Below are 17,464 nucleotides of genomic sequence, written 5' to 3' on the forward strand. Positions count from 1 at the left end.
ATAAAATAAGAAAGAAAAGAAAGAAAGAAAATTAAAAAAAAAGAAGGAAAAAATTTTTAAAAAAAATTCTGAACTAGCTCAACTCGTGTTTTTTTAGCCGTCAATTACTTTTATAAGTCCCTCAAATTTAAATTAGAAATGTCTCCCTCCAAATTTAAATTAGAAATGTCTCCTTCCAAATTTAAATTAACAATAGTGTTTGATTATTGTTAACCTTGTATAACGTAAAAATAATTTAAAAAAGTTGAAAAAATTAATTATTAAAAAATTAAGAAAAACTTTAAAATTTGAAATAATATCAATGTCTTACAAATTAGATTTATTTACTCATAAGTCGTGAGTGAATTTTTTTTACACACTTAGCCCTCGTTTTGATAATTAAATTTTTTTAAAACTTTTTAAATATATGTTTTATGTCTGTGAAATGATTATTTCATTAGTACTAGTAATAATATTGAAAAATTTATTAAAATGATAAATAATTGGGATGTTTTGTCTTTTATTTGTGAATTTTGATTTATTCTTAATTTATTAGTGATATTGAAATATGATGATGCACTATGCCAAAACAGGGCATTAACGGCGGTTTTTTTAACGGCGGTAATGAAAATTGTCGTTAAAGGTACTATTAACGGCGGTAACGAAAATCGCCGTTAAAAAAACCGCCGTTAATGCCCACTTTTAACGGCGGTAACAAAACCGCCGCTAATTCCCAATCATTACCGCCGTTAATGACGGCGGTCTTTGCCGGCGAAACTCCGACGAAACTCCGGCGAGCTCCGGCGAAACCATCTACAATAAAGTAAAAGTAATGTTTAAATATTTATTTAAGGAATATATTTCATGAAGAGTGGCTATGGTAGAGTGGTTAGTGTAGGTGGATGAGAGGTTGAGGGTTCAAGACTTGGAGAGTGCAAGAAGAAAGAATTATTTTTTGAAAAATTTGAACCTATTTACGGCGGTAAAAAACCGCCGTTTTTGGTCAACTTTTAACGACGGTAATTTACCTTTTTACGACGGTTGTACTTTTTCCGACACGCGCATAAACGGCGGTAACAAAACCGCCGTTAAAGGCTTTAACGACGGTTTTACAGCCTTTAACGGCGGTAAAAAACCACCGCTAAAGTCCAATTTTGGCGTAGTGATGTAAAAAGTACAAATAGTTTAATTGCACTTTTTAAAAATAATAAATTTATTATTAAAAATTAAATTCATCAGACTAACCTGTAATTATGCTTTTAAATTTTTGCAATGTAAAACTATCGACAAACAGACAATAACAAGTTGCCCATTTTAGAATTTAATTTCTTTTTATAATATAATTATTACATTTTAAAAATATTAATTTATCAAAATTTCCTTTTGATAGTATATTTTTTTAGAAATATCAATTGTCATAATTGTACTTTTTGTATTATTAATGGATTTAAAAAAATGACAAAATAAGAAATTCATATTATTTTAATAATTAATTTTTTAAAAAAATTAATATTTTGAGATAATAAAAAATAAAATAAGATATTAATATTTTTGGATGGTAGGTGTACAACCTCTTCATAAAAAAAAAATAAAAATAAAATAAAATAACTATTTTGTTTAGTCAAATTTTCAAGTGGAGACTAATGGTATTGTTGTTAATAAAATAAAATACTATTTTGTTAATTTTTTTATTTTCATTCTTCTACCAAAAAATTTAGTAGCCAAAAGTAGGTCTACAGCGACTAAAAGGAATTTTGTCGCCGAAACTTAACATTTGGCGACCAAAATTTTGGTCGGCAAAGATTAAAAATTAATTTTTTTTATTTTTATTCGGCTACCAAACAATTTAGTAGCCAAAAGTAGGTCTACAGCGACTAAAAGGAATTTTGTCGCCGAAACTTAACATTTGGCGACCAAAATTTTGGTCGGCAAAGATTAAAAATTAATTTTTTTATTTTCATTCGGCTACCAAATAATTTAGTAGCTAAAGGTACCTCTACGACTACTAAATTTTCTTTTAGTCGCCAATTGTGATATGCTTAGCTACTAAAAAATTTTTTAGTCGCCAATTGTAATATTTTTAGCTACTAAATTTTTTTTAGTCGCCAATAATCAACATTCCCCTACTAAAAAAAATTAGTAGCTAAAAAGTTGACTTTTGCCGACTAATATATTTTTGATAGCCAATTCCGTGACTTTTGGCGACTAAATTGTTTTTGGTAGCCAAAAATGGTCGGCAAAAGTGCATTTTCTTGTAGTGTCAAAGTGCTTGGGGGGTAACAGAATCGTCCAAAGAAATTGTGAAATACTACCTTGCAAAAACAAATAAAATAAAAGAAAACAAAAATCAGAAACCACACAGCACCTCGACTCAGACACTAACAACACGCAGTTGCAACCGTAAGCTGTAGAACTGTACTCAACATTGATTTCTGCCCCAAAACGGATACCCAAACTTGCAACTGGTACATACATTCCTGTAGAGTTTCACTCTAAAAGCACGTACTAGTTATGTGAGAGCCAAAACACCCCTATGAGGGGGTAAGGTTACCCTGTTCTAGTTTCGTCAGGAGTTAAGGTTAGCTATTCAAGAAAAATAGACCGAGAAGTGAAAGGAGGATCAAACGGTACAGTAGTAGTCCAGATCCAAGGGTTGTGTTCCCATCGTAGCAGAGCCAGTAACCGGTCAGCCTTTTGGCAAGCTTTTCCAAGCAAGCCTCCGGCAAACCGTTCAGGAATAGCAGATGGCAAACACAGTGACTTAGGCGCACCAATACAAATGCAAATGCAAATGCAAATGCAAAGAAACACATAAGTGTAGATGAAATGTCATATCATGAGTTCGAGTCAAGTTCTCTAAATCCCCAGTAGAGTTGCCAGAAACTGTAGCTCACCTTTTTCACGCCCCCTTTCGAAAACTCGAAAATAGACCCTATAGTTCAGACTCCCGCGGTTCTAAATCTAATCTCACAAGTGCAATGTGAAATTGATAAACACCAAAGAGTCCAAATCCGGCAAATCGTTTTGGAAAATTGATTTTGAATCAAAAGTGCCAAAATTGGACTACTTCGTTACATATAGAGTTGCCACCTAAATATTTTATTTTGAAGAAATTTAGGAAACCCATGACTCATGCCAAAGGCCACGTGTTCGTCATCACCAAAGTTGCCTCGGCTCGGAAACTTAGGTACGAGAGAGGAAGGTCATGGATTGAGCACCCTCGCTCGACCGATTACAGATCGACCTTTACTAATCATGATATGATTTTTATTAACATTATGTGTTCGTGTTTCGGTTAGCATTACTGCGTGATACACGCAAGCAAGTATAGACTAGTTTGCTCAAATTGGAATAACTCAATTCATGTTTGTTTGTGAAAATGGTTTGAATTTGTCACCTCAAGTGGGCTTAAAGTTTGCGAATTTGCCACTAAACATAGTGGACTTAAAACTGATTGTAGACACCCCATTTTTGACCGTCCTCAAGGCTTGGACGTCATGGTTTGAACACGCGATGATTATCCATGCTTGTGTTTATTTTGAGTTTCGAAAAGTCTCGGCTGCGCGCCTTGCCTTAGAATCTCTTAACTTCTCTGTTTTGTGCTTGGTTGCGGACCAGAAGCTTGTGGATGTGTTCCTGAGGGAAGGGGATGGCCTGTCGACCAAGTCTCCTGCCCACAGGCCACCTTGATTTTCAATCGGCCAAATGTGATGGCCGGCCAGCCAATTTGACTGCCGGTCGACCACTTTGATGGCCGGCCAGCCAAGTATGGTTTTCAACAGATATCTCTGTAGACAGCTGGCAGCTGTCATTCCAGGCCATACCCCAGCCCATGCCTGGACGTGGGAGGTCTGAGGAGTGGCAGATTGATATATTTCTATATCAATCAAGCTCTCTTACAACAACAAGAAGGGATATACAACTTTGAGCAAAAAAAATCTCTCTCTCTCTCTCTCTACATTTTCTGCCTCTCTCTCTAAGGTTTAGGGCTTGTTTGTGCTCAAAAGTGCATTTTCTTTAAACTTTTGCATACAAACACCTAGTTCTCTACTCCCTTTATTGAGCTGAGGTCCTTGGAGGTGATTTTTGGGGTGATTTAAAGCTTTTTTTTTTGTCCAAAAGTTGCTGATTTGCTGCTTTGCTTCAAGAGTGAGCTTTTACCTCTTTTAAGCCTTGTTTTCATAGCTTGTTTTGCCATATTTGCAACTATTTTTGAGCTTAACATATAACATAGAAAAGTCTTCTTTTTATCTGCCCTAAATAGTTTCTTAAGGGTATTTTAAGCTTTGGGGTTGTTTGACCCCTCTTAAGGCTTGTTTGGCCCTTGTTTTGTGCCATTTCGGTTGAGCTCCGGGACCATTGTGTTTGGGCCTCCTCACCACTGAAATCTTGAGGGATTTCAGTGATGAGGATGGTGCCTTGAGGTCCTAAGAAGGAGAGGGCCACCCCCTCTCCTTGTTGTCCTTGAAAAGGGCCATTTTTGCCTCTTGAGGGAGCATCTTGTTTAAGTGTATGTTGGCCATGCTTTAACTGATTTTTGTGCTTATTATGTCATAATATAGCTCTGTTTTCAGTTGGTTTGGACACACCTTGCATGCCTTGCATACATGTCTTGTAATGCCACATTTTTACCTTAGCATGCTTTAGGTGTAGACCCTTGTTCTAGCATGATTTAGGCTTAGTTTTGTGAAGCTTACATGCATATTTTGATGTGCTAAGGGACTGTTTTAGGTCATTTGAGTCATTCATGTCTTGCTTTGTATAGCTACCATGCAATCCCTCTTGAATGCCTTAAGCTTTGGCCTCTCTAGCATGCATTACTTGCATTATTTCAGTGGTTTGGAACCACTTACCATGTTATTTCAGTCCTTATAACATGCTTGTATGCTTGCCTTTGATGCCTCTTTGATGCCTTATGCGGTTGTGCCTTATGCTCCATGTTTGGTCATTGTGCATGCCCTTGAATTTAAGTCATTTAGATGCCATCTAAGTGGTCTTTAGGCTTTGTTTTAATATGTTAAAACTCTGTTTTGATCATTTAATTCATGCCATGTTTGGTTTTGCTAAGGATAGTTAAATACCTCCTTAGCTTGCCTTAAGTACTTGGACCATTATTTCATGCTTTGCTTGTTTTGATTACTTGGTTTGGCACCTCTCTTTCATAAAATTTTAGAGCTTATGATACATGCCATATGCCCATGTTTGTCTTCCTTTAAGTGTGCTTAAAGGTTGCTTATTTGATGTTCAAGTGTTAGCCCATTTGCTTGTATGTGTGTGTGTGTATTGGTTATCATTTCCATAGCATTGGCTACTGTTTTAGGCTTGTTTAAGAGCTGCCTAATTTAGTTTAAGTCCACCCTTTGGCATGTTGTTGCATGCTTAGCTTATGACATGTTGTTGCATATTGAAATGATGTTGCATTTGGCACGTATTCTCCTCCTTGTTTTGGTTGCTTAACATGCCATATGTTTTGCATGCTTGTGTGTTGACATTGTGCCTTGTATGCTCATTTAACTTGCATGCTTGTTATATGCCTTGCATGCTTCCCATATGCTCATGTTGCATGCCTAGTTAACATACTTAGGTTGCATTGCATTTGCATGCATCTTTCACCTCTTGATCAAGCCATGATAGAGGTTGAAAGCCCCTTTGTTTGCTTATTTGTATTGCATTTCATTTAAAATCAAAGTGCATACTTGGTTTCTTGGGCCATCATGTATTGAAATGCGCGATTAATGGTCCGAGAATCGAGAACCGTGTCCCTTTGAGTCATAAACATGATAGGGGATATGTTGGTGCATATATTTGCTTGAAATACATTGCCATGCCTTGCCTGCCCTCTGCTGCTGTCAAACAGGTTTCTGCAGGAAGTTTTGGCCGGCCGGCCATATATACTGCCGACCGACCAAATATATTTGGCCGAGAGCTCAATGGATGGTCAATAACCATTTCAAAATGGCCGGTGATGATCCCACTCAGCCGGTGGTGTTCCACAGCACTCAGAGAAGCAACCTTGGGAGTTGTGCAATTTTCAAAGAAGCAGAACAGTCAAAGCAGAGGCAAACTTGTGCATGGCGTTGGATTTCTGAGCAAACCCGAGCACGCGCGCATTGGATCCTCTTCCTAAGGCCTTTACTGCTTTCATAGCTTAGTTAATTTGCTTAATTAATTAGGTGGTCTGTAATAATTAATTAGCTTGTAGGTTAATTAATTTGTATTATTCTTTTGGTCCTTCCGAGCGAGGGTGAATTTGTAATAAGTGTGGGTGCATGTGTGCATGTCTTCCAACCCCCACTTCTTTCTCCCTTTTACTTACCTGCTTTGATGGCTAGTATTACGACATGTTTACTTTAGCATACCTTATGCTATGCATGCGTGCATCATTCATTGGTCTTGCATGCACCAGGTTCGGCGCATCATACTAACTGCATAAGTATTTCAAATCTAACTTGAATACATGCTACTTGTGCATTTTCACATGTCATTTATAGACTAGCCGAGCCTACTCTAGTGACATTCTATATGCGTTGCATTAGGCATTTAAACATGGACTTGGATCATGCATGATTGCTAACATGTTCTTGTTTTGGCACGGAGTACTAGGTGAGTTCTTTATGCTTTAGCATCTCACATAAGTGTGAACGTTAACATGATAGCATGATTACCATGAGGCTAGATGCTTATTTGATGAACTGCTTGAATGCCTGTGGTGGAGGTTGGATTGTTTGAGTTGGGATAACTCGTTGAAATCCGTATTTTAGCCTACTTGTGAGTAGCAAATTCCAAAGCATTTTCCAAACAAACGGATATGCAATGTTTTGTTCCAATTTAGGCGATTTGGTCTATACTTGTTTGCTGTGCGCATAACATAGTAGTTCTAGGCTAATAATCGGAATAAGAACACATAACGTTTTCAAAAACGAATATCACGGTTAGTAAAGGCCGATCTTCGGATCGGGCGAGAGGGGGTGCTCATAGCTGACCTTCCCTAATCGTACCCAAGCTCCCGAGCCGAGGCAACTTTGGTGATGACGGACACGTGGCCTTTGGCACCGAGTCAGGGTTTCCTAAATTCCCCCATAAAAAATATTTAGGTGGCGAGTCTGTATCTGGCAAAGCAGTCCATGTTTAGCACTTCTTTTCTAAAAATCTGTTTTCTCAAAACGATTTACTGGATTTGGGCTCTTTGGTTCAGATTAAGAACCGTGACAATTTGAGAGTCCGAACTGTAGCGAGCCCAAAAACGAACAAAACGGGGGGACTCGTCCTCCCGGGGCGTTCGGGGACGTCTACACCGATTTGCCACTCAACAAAGTGGGCTTAAAACTTACATTTATTGAATTGTTCCAATTCAAGAAATAAGCCTTCATCCACAGACATTCAAACAGTTTAGCAAGTAAACATTTAGCCTCACGGTGAGCATGCTAGACATGGCAATATTCACATTCATGCGAGTATGCTAAAGCATTAAAAACTCACCTAGTACTCCAAGCCAAAAAAAGACAAAGTTAGAAAAATATGCATGCTTCCTAACTATACAAGATGTCTAATGCAACACATACAAAGAATGCAATTAAAATAGGCTCGGCTACTAATATGGCATATGATTTGATTTTGATAACATGCGATTAAACATGTATTCAAACAAGGTATTTGAAATGATAACGCAATTTGAATGATGCGCCGAGCCTCAGTGCATGCAATACGAATGAATGGATGCAAGCATGAGGTATGCTAATTGAAACATGTCCCTAATCTAACCATCAAAAGCGATTAAGTAAAAGGGAGAAAGTCGTTGGGTTGGAAGACATACACATTATTACATTACGCTCTCACGAAGGAGAGTCCGAATGAATAAAAGCTAACTAACTAGCAACTAATTAGGGCTAAGCTAATTAAGCTAATTATTACAAACCAAATGAAATAAAAGCTAAACTAATTAACTAATTATTACAACACTTGAATGAATTAACTACTAAGCTAACTAATTAATTTACAACACAAATGTAAGTAAACTAAGCAATTAACATTTCTAACTATGTTGCCACTACTCCGCCTCGGGAAATGGAAGATGCACATGCTCGGTTTCCACCTGAAAAGACCTTCATTTTGCTCTCGAAAGCCCTGTTTGCAGAGTTAGACATTTTCAGAACCTTTCTGCTCTACCTTACCAGAATTCTGCTGAAGTTTACATCAGTGGCCAGCCGGCCATGGATGAATGCTATCGGCCATCTACCGGCCAAGAAGGTGGCCTGCCAACTATCTATGGTGCACTGCCGGCCATGGATGGTGGCCTGCCGGTCACTGATGCACTAGATCACTATGCTGCAACAGAGTACAAACAGAGCAAAAAGAGAGTTTTTTCAAGGATTGTCTACACAATTCACCCCTCCTCACTACAAAAAAAGTCACTTTTAGCTACTAAAATATTGGTCGCCAATTGTCTGTTTTTGGTCGCCAAAGCCATTCTGCGACAAAAAATTTTGGTCACTACATTTGTTGCCAAAAACCTATCGGGAAAGGTTTTTGAGGGTTTTGCAGACTAAAAAACCTTTGGTCGGCAAAAAGCAAGTCTTTAGTGACCAAAATTTTGGTCGCCAATAATCAATTATATTTCTTTAAAATCATACATTCACCAACCAATGTTTTAGTCACCAATAGTCAAGGAATCACCGACCAAAATCTTTAGTCGCCAAAAGCTACCAAACGGCGACCAACATTTTTAGTCATCAAAAGCTTCATCCGTGAAAAAGAATAATTCATTGTTAAGCTTTGCATTCGCTCTTATAAAGACTCGAACCACTAACCTCCCGCACCATAAACCTTATGCACCACACACTTCCCACTGCGCCTCTATAACACTACATGATTATATATGTAATATATATTATTTATATAGTACATAGGCCCGTATTAATATAAAAGTATATGTATAAAAATAATTATTTTTATTGACTAAATTTATGTAAAAATAAATTATTTAGTAGCAAAATAAAAATAAAAATTTAAATTTTAGCGACCAAAATAATTTTGGTCGCCGAAGAGACTTTCCCTCTAAAAAAGACCACTTTTCGCTACTAAACATATTTTTAGTCGCCAATTGTAGACTTTTTGGATACTAAATTTTTTTTAGTCGCCAAAAAACTTACTTTTGGCTACTAAAAAATGCTTTAGTTGGTAAAACCCACATAATTGGCGACCAAACTTATAATTAGTCGTCAATTGTAGACTTTTTGGCTACTAAATTTTTTTTAGTCAGCAAAAACTGTATTTTTGGCTACTAAAAATGTTTTAGTCGGTAAAACCCACATAATTGGCGACCAAAATTATAATTAGTCGCCAATTGTTGACTTTTTGGCTACTCAATTTTTTTTAGTCAGCAAAAACTATACTTTTGGCTACTAAAAATGTTTTAGTCAGTAAAACCCATACAATTAGCGACCAAACTTATTTTTAGTCGCCAATTGTAGACTTTTGGCTACTAAATTTTTTTAGTCGCCAAAAAGCTTCACAATTGGCTACTAATGCTTTTTTAGTCGCTGCGACCAAATTCTTTTTAGTCGTGAAATTTGGTCGCCGAATGTGTTTTTTCTTGTAGTGCCCTTTCATGGACAAATCCAAGGAGTTGTGAATTTAAACCACAAACCACCAATCTAAGCAATTTCATTGCACGATGGCTTGTGATTCAAGTTGTGCAAGCTCAATGAATGCAAAACAAGACACTCGAGAACCATCACCCTATCATGTATGATCAAAGGTAATGGAGACCTAGGAAACATGAGACATTTCATCACTTTAAGTATGAAATGTCTCAATTTTCCTTGTGTTCAATTAACATCCGATTGAACACACAACACACAAGTTATTATCTTTTCCAATTTTAGTCCCAAGTTATTAGTTACTCGTTTTAACTTACCGACCATTACTTAGTCAATTAAGTCTAAAAGTTAGAGTCCTCTAATGGAAAGAAGGCTCAAAATACAAGTTGCTTTGGGTATAAAAGAAGTTTCATACCGTTGGTAATGACACAGGGACAAATGAAAAATTAAACTAATTTAATTGTTAAATTCCTAATTCAATTTTGATTAAAAAGATGATGACTCATAAACTAGTAATAACTAAAATAAACTATGAGATTAAACTAAGCAATTATAAGTAAAATTGGAATTTACTGATTTGTGGGAAAAACTTAGGGTAATAAATTCACCACCAGTTACATAAATAAGGTTTCAATTTGAGACTCAATTATATTACGGTTTGAACTAAATAATACTTTGCAACTACAAGATCAAAGCCTTTATCAAGACAATTGACACATTCAATGTATAGGCACAAACCATTTCAAGTAGTACAAGTCGTTCACTCTAAACTAAGGTAGCAACACGACTCGTCCCTTGTATTGTGGCTCATCTCATACCTTAAACATGAAAGAATAAAAAACCATTGTATGGAAAGCATTCAACAATCTTAGAAAGAAGAATACTCGAAAAAATAATGGAAAATTATATTTGAAAACTTCTTGAGAATCATACAATTGTTCAAACCATTACATAAAATAAAACCAAAAAGAAAACCTATTTACTTGGCTAGGGTTTCATCGAAATCCTAGAAAGAGGAGCCTAGCCACTCATGGAGGATTAGGAAGAAGTAGAAGAAGAAGAACCCTCCATGAAAATTGTCCTTAAAGCTTGAGAATTCCCTTTTTTCAAACCCTAGCCTTTCATTTCCTCTGAAATCTTTCTGAACCCTAAAAATAGCCTATTTTCTCATTTTTATTCCCAGCAGAACATACTTCAATTTTTGCACACGCAACCCTAGGTAGGCCGCTCGAGCACCCATGTGGACTGCCCGAGCGGTGGTGGGCCGCACGTGCAATGAGGTGGTCGGCCAGGAATTTTCACTACTCGCACGAAAAATATGCTTTTGCGTCACTTTTTGCTTGAATTTGTGTGTTGCTTGCCAAATCTATACAAGTTCACAAAACACATCATCTCCACGAAATAAACAAACTTCAAAGACTATAAATGTAACTTAAGTGGCCATAATGTGGTATCTTTCGGCTTACATCACATCCCCCAACTTATGTTTTGCAAGTCCTCGGGCAAAATAATAGAAAAAAGAAAAACAAAATACTCTAAGCCACTTTTGTAGGGACCACGATTGCATTTAGCATATGCAACAAGCCTTTCACCCACAAAGTTACCCTAAGTGGACGAGTATAGTTTCGTGAGGGTTTCTAGAAATGATACCCACAAACATTAACATATTCACATCTGCCCAACAATAATAAGTAATCACACTACTCCAACAATCAATTAACTTATGTGTCCACTATAGTGTAATATTAAGACATGATGAGTCATTGAAGGTATAGTGGACAAGCATGAAGACATCTACTGAGCAAGAACCACAATTCAGTTATTACAAAAGTTAAGTCCCTTATACTTGCAAATGCTAGTAAACACATAATCAGTGTCGTCGGTGTAAAGTGCAGTTCCTATAACTAGTTAACTGTCCACTATAATAGCCCAGTGTAACTCATAATAACACCCAACATATACATAAAAACTAAACTTTTGCAACCAGGATTCTCCATTTTTTTTTTATAGACTATGCAATGTCTTAATCCATTAAAGTTTCTAATTAACCTATGTAGTAAGCATTGGGCCAATGGCTCCCAAGCCAGACGGTTTTAGGGCACTAGGTGTGAAGACACCCCTACGGGCTTAATAACTCAAGCTAAAAAGGCTACGGATCCGAACAAGTCATTATTTTTTTTCTTAACTGTGCAATGTCTAGGTCCCTTAAGCTTTCAAATTAACTCATGTAGCAAATATTGGGCCAATGACTCCTAAACTAGACAATCTTAGGGCACTAGGTGTAGAGACACCCCAATGGGCTTAATAGCTCGAGTTAAAGAGGCTACGAACCTAAAAAAGTCAAGCTTATTATTTTTTTTTTATTTTTTTTTATGATAATCAAGGCTATTCATTTATTCTTTTCTGCAACACTAGCAATTATCAATGATGTACACCAGGGATTAGAATAAAGAAGTCATCGCTATGAAATTGTGTTCATGTGAATCAAGGCATACTCATGACAAATGTACTAATACCACAAACACAAACAACTCTCCTATATGTTCCGCAATTAACATATGCTTATATCACCACCATACTGGCAAAAAATGAACATCAAGTGAAGTGGTGTAATCAAGTACAGCAAGTACAAACATGAATTGTTTTTATATATACCCTCATCCCCCAACTAGAATACAACATTGTCCTCAATGTAAGAAACTATAAAGTAGATAGTAAAATAAGAGAAAGAGGGTCTTACCATACGGCGTAGGCGCACATCCAACGAGGTAGAGACGAACCAAACACACATACACACATTTTTTTTTAAAAAAAAATTATGTTTTTTTTTTGTTGTGTTTTTGTGTGTGTTTTTTTTATTGTATAGTATAAAAGGAAAAGAAAAAAATAAAACAAAACAAAACAAAAATAAATAAAGAAATAAAACAAAGAAAATAAACAGTATATCATTGATGTGGATCTGGCAGTGGTGGAAAATGCTGCTCAAATAAGGCATGCATTAGCGTCCGAGTCTTGAATGCCTCATTATGAACCCTAGTGCCAAGCTAATCAAAACACTGCTGGCTCGACTCTCGGTATGCGTAGAAGTCAGTTTGCAGAGATGTAACTGACAGTTGATACTTGAGCTGGCGGGCATTAACTTGGTCAAATGTCGTCTGTGAGTAATCCCGATATGCTTAATAGTTTGTCTGGAGATCAACCATAGATTGCTGAATAACGGCTTGATTATCCAAATAGCCTGATATTGCGTACGTGTCATCCGGAATGGCGTTGGCACAACGGTAGGCTCTATCGGAACATCATTAGGATTGGTCAGGGCATCAGAGAGGACTAGAGGAGGCGGCAGGGGAGCAGTGGTTTGGCACCATTGGGTTTTAGCATAAAGTGTTAGCGGCAGAAGCTGAACCTCATTGGAGTCAAATGGGTAAGTCCCTTGGCCTTTGATGAGTGCTGTAATGAGGTTGGTAAAGGGGAGGGCCCATGTAGTTGCCTTGGGTGTTGCAAAATTTGACTTCATTCAGTATACGGGTTGTTTGATTGAAGATTAATGAAGAGATGTCGATCCAAAACCCAAAATCAAATTGATGCAAGACTCGGAGGAAGTCCCCTCGCCATTCTTCCTTGTAGCCGAGAGGTATGACATTCTGTTTGAGAACCACATCAAGGAAGAGGAGGCGGTGTGGTAAGTTAGCCCAACGGATACTGGTTCGTTTGTCATCATCTTGTCGCCCCTCATAGAATTTGGTCACTAATGTCGGGACTGTGAATTCCTGAGTGAACACCGTGAACTACTCTGCATTGATAGTGTCCATAAAGTAGTTTAGAACCTTAGCAATATAATCTGGTGTGACCGCTAACTCCACCCCATCAACATTGGAAAGAAGGGTTCCCAGGACCTCGTCACTGATATACATGTTCTGATAAAGACTTGCACAATGCGAGGATATGCAGGTTCGGTGACGTTGCAAACGCCCAGCAGACAACGGTCTTCGAGTTGTTGCATACTCCACATAGTGGGTTGGTGGCGTTGGAAGAAGGTTGGGTCAAAGGATGTGTCAGAGGCAATTTGTTTACCGGCCCAGACGGCGGTTGGCACATCCCTAGCTGCTATGTTAGCATTGCGAGACCGTTTGGGTACTCGGCAGGACGAGGAAGCCATACATACACAAAATAATACAACCAACACAACCAAAAACGTGAACCTATTATATCAGAACTCGTCAAATAGCTTATGTATGCACAAATCACTCAAAACCTCATTATCATCACATCATCGGGATTTTATTATTTTTATTTTTTTTGTTGTTGTGAATACTACCCTAAATTAACTTAGACTAAGTTACATGAAAAAAATTGACAAATGAAAATATGAAATATAAGGAATAAATAAAAAAGTTAGTAGAAAAATAGAAGAAAATTAAATTAAATTAAAGAAAATTAAAAAAATATATAGAAAATAAAAACAATCCACTATCAAATTAAACTAATAATTAAATTGAAGTTAAAGAAATAAGAACCACTAACTAAACAGTTAAACTAAACAACTACATTAAACAAAATATAGACAACCACAAGCTATATTACTATTATTATTATTATTTTATTTTTATTTATTTATTTATTTTGGGCCGCACGTGCGCTGGAGATGGCCACACGTGCAGTGGTTCTTTGATGCCCAGCAACTTCAATTTGTTTTTTTTTTTTTTTACTATTAGGGTGAGCCGCACATGCACCGAAGTTGGCCGCATGTGAGGTGGTCGATTTCTAGCAGCAAATTTTTTTTTTTTGTGTGTGTATGTGTGTGTGTGTGAGTGTTGATGATGACGATGAACAAGGATGGTGAACAAAGCTCAAAAACTACCATTAAACTACCAATGGACTAATATTACAAGTGAAAACTAAGAAATCCAAACAAAATGAAGTGATTACTGTGAAAAAGTAGGAAGAAAAGATAGGAAGAAGAGAATATGTAAGATCTGCCGAAAAAAATGGCTGCCAAAAAGTCGCCGGTTGGAAAAGATGGTGATGCTCCGGTGGGAAGATGGTGGTGAGAAAAAGGATGAGTGAAGATTGAAGGAAGAAGGGTTGGTGATGGTGGGCTTTGATGGGTTAGTAGCGTTTAGAGAGAGAGAGAGAGCAAAGAAGATGATGAGACGTAAAGAAAGAAAGTGTTTTGAAAGTGATGGTCAAGGTGAGCCAGGGTTTGGCTTAAAGAAATCAATTTTTTTTTTTTTTTGGAAGAGAAATAAAATAAGTAAATTAAAATAAATAAATAAATAAATAACTGCATGATTATTTTTTTTGAACAAAAATAAAATAAGTAAATTAAAATAAATAAATAAATAAAAATCTGCATGATTTTGTTTTTTGTTTTTGAACAGAAATAAAATAAGTAAATTAAAATAAATACATAAATAAATAAAAAATCAGCACCATTTTTTTTTTTTTGAACAAATCGCTCATGCGCCCATGTGGGCCGCACGTGCAGTGAATATTGGGCCACTCCAACGGCGCTTGCGCAGAACACTTTTGGGCTTGGGCCGCTCGTGCGGCTTGGGCCTTCGCTCATGTGCCCCATTTTTTTTTTTTTTGGATCCACCGTTCGTGCGCCCATTTAAGCTGCACGTGCGATTAATATTGGGCCGCTCGTGCGGATAGAATTTGGCTGCTCCAGCAGCGTTCAAGCAGAATGCTTTTGGGCTTGGGCCGCTCATGCACCCATGTTGGGACTTGCCACTCGTATGCCTATGTGGGTCACACGTGCGATCTGCTTTTTTTTTTTTTTTATAAACCTAATTACAACCCAAAAAAAAAATAAATCAAACCATTTCTACCTTCATTGCACATTTGAAATAAAAATAGCACTTCGAAAACATCTAAATACTCAACAGAGGTATAATCTTCACGCGAAAACCATGGGTACTACTTTTCTCCCTAACAATGTTTGTAACCTTCCCTATTCTCCAACAGGGTGACAGACTAGGTTGATTTGGTATCCAGAATCGAGGCACATAAAACTAACTCGACCTATGGGGTTGCCATACAAAGTTCAAGCCGGGGTGGTTTTGAAGCAATCTCCACACCTTTAGGTATTTAAACCAGACTTTAGTCTCGGAAATTCCAAACCTTTGCATTCCAAGCTTTGTCATTCAAACTCTAGTTTCCACCGTCTCAGTTGGTCTCCTGGGAACTCACTACAAACACTGTTAGGTGGCTATACCAGGCTGTCCTATGTCGTTTGAGCACGACTAACACCAAAGAAATTACACCTTTAGAGGATTTAAAGTTTCTTAGACTCAAAATAATTACAATGGAAGATATATTGAGTCTGTCAAGTGGACAACCTCAATCATCTCCCTTTTCTTAATACCATGTTTCAATCGTTAGCCATTGACCTTGCAGGTCGTACCATCTTGTGGATTTTTAATCTCAACCGCCCCATGTAAAAAGATTTTGATAACCTCATATGGGCTACCCCACCTAGACTAGAGTTTACTCGGGAACAACTGCAATTTGGCATTGAACAGCCACACTTTTTGGTAAGGCTCAAAGGACTTACGAGAAATGTGTTTTTCATGAAATTCTTTAGTCATAGCCTTTTAAATTTTGGAGCTCTCATATGTATCATTGTGGAGCTCCTCTAACTCATTCAGTTGGAGTTTCTAGTGGTCATCGGCTTTGGCCATATCAAAATTGAACTTCTTAATGGCCCACAAAGCTCGGCATTCTAACTCGACAGGGAGATGGCACGGTTTTCGGAACACAATCCTATATGGAAACATCCTGATGGGTGTCTTATATGTAGTGCGATAGGCCCAAAGTACATCAACCAACCTAGTGGACCAATCTTTCCTATCAAGCCTCACAATTTTTCTCGAGGATGTGTTTGACTTCCCTATTAGAAACCTTTACTTGACTAGTAGTCTAGGGATGATAAAGAGTGCTAACTTTGGGAGTGATCATGTATATGTGCACCAATGCCTCGAAGAATCGGTTGCAAAAATGTTTGCCACCATCACTAATTATGGCACGTAGAAACCCAAAACGATAAAAAATGGTCTCATGGAGGAATTTAACCACAACTTTGTGGTCGTTTGTTCTGGTGGCCACTACCTCAACCCATTTGGAGACATAGTCCATAGCCACCAAAATGTATTCATATCCAAAAGACAGTGGAAAGGGACCCATAAAGTCGATGCCCCAAACATCAAAAATCTCAACAATCAAAATAGGGGTCAATGGCATCATATCTCATCGCGACATAGACCCCATTTGTTGACAACGCACACAAGCTCTACAAAAGTTATGAGCATCTTTGAAGATAGAGGGCCAGTGCATTGTAAACCCTTGGCGGCCGTTTTTTGCGCACTGAAATGGCCACCACATGCATAAGTGTGACAAAAACTGAGAATGCTATGGGTTTCACTCTCAGGCACACAATGTTGAATCACTGGATCCGGACAATACTTGAACAATTCCAAGTCTTCCCAGAAATAGTGTTTGACTTGTGAGAAAAATCAGTCTTTGTCTTGCTTAGACCAAGTTTTAGGAATTTGACCAATCGCCAAGTAATTCACTATGTAAGCAAACCATGGGAGGGTCATTTATGACACCACAAAAAGTTGCTCGTCCAGAAACGAGTCGTGCAAGGCTAAGTGATCACTCGTGTGCTCAATAGGGATTCGGGATAGATGATCCGTAACAACATTCTCGGATCTATAACAAACCCGACCTCTGATTCACGTTAATTCATGATTAAATAAGCCTAATCAGTAATTAAGGTGAAATTCTGAATTAATTACATGTGTGCCACATTATTTGTGCTTATATCTGTCTAATGTAGGAATATCTATTTGAGTTCTATTTTGTTCTGTGAATTGAAGGCC

The sequence above is a fragment of the Camellia sinensis genome, chromosome 1 (genome assembly GCF_055761805.1).
Source record: "Camellia sinensis isolate YWXY chromosome 1, ASM5576180v1, whole genome shotgun sequence".
Lineage (NCBI taxonomy): Eukaryota > Viridiplantae > Streptophyta > Magnoliopsida > Ericales > Theaceae > Camellia > Camellia sinensis.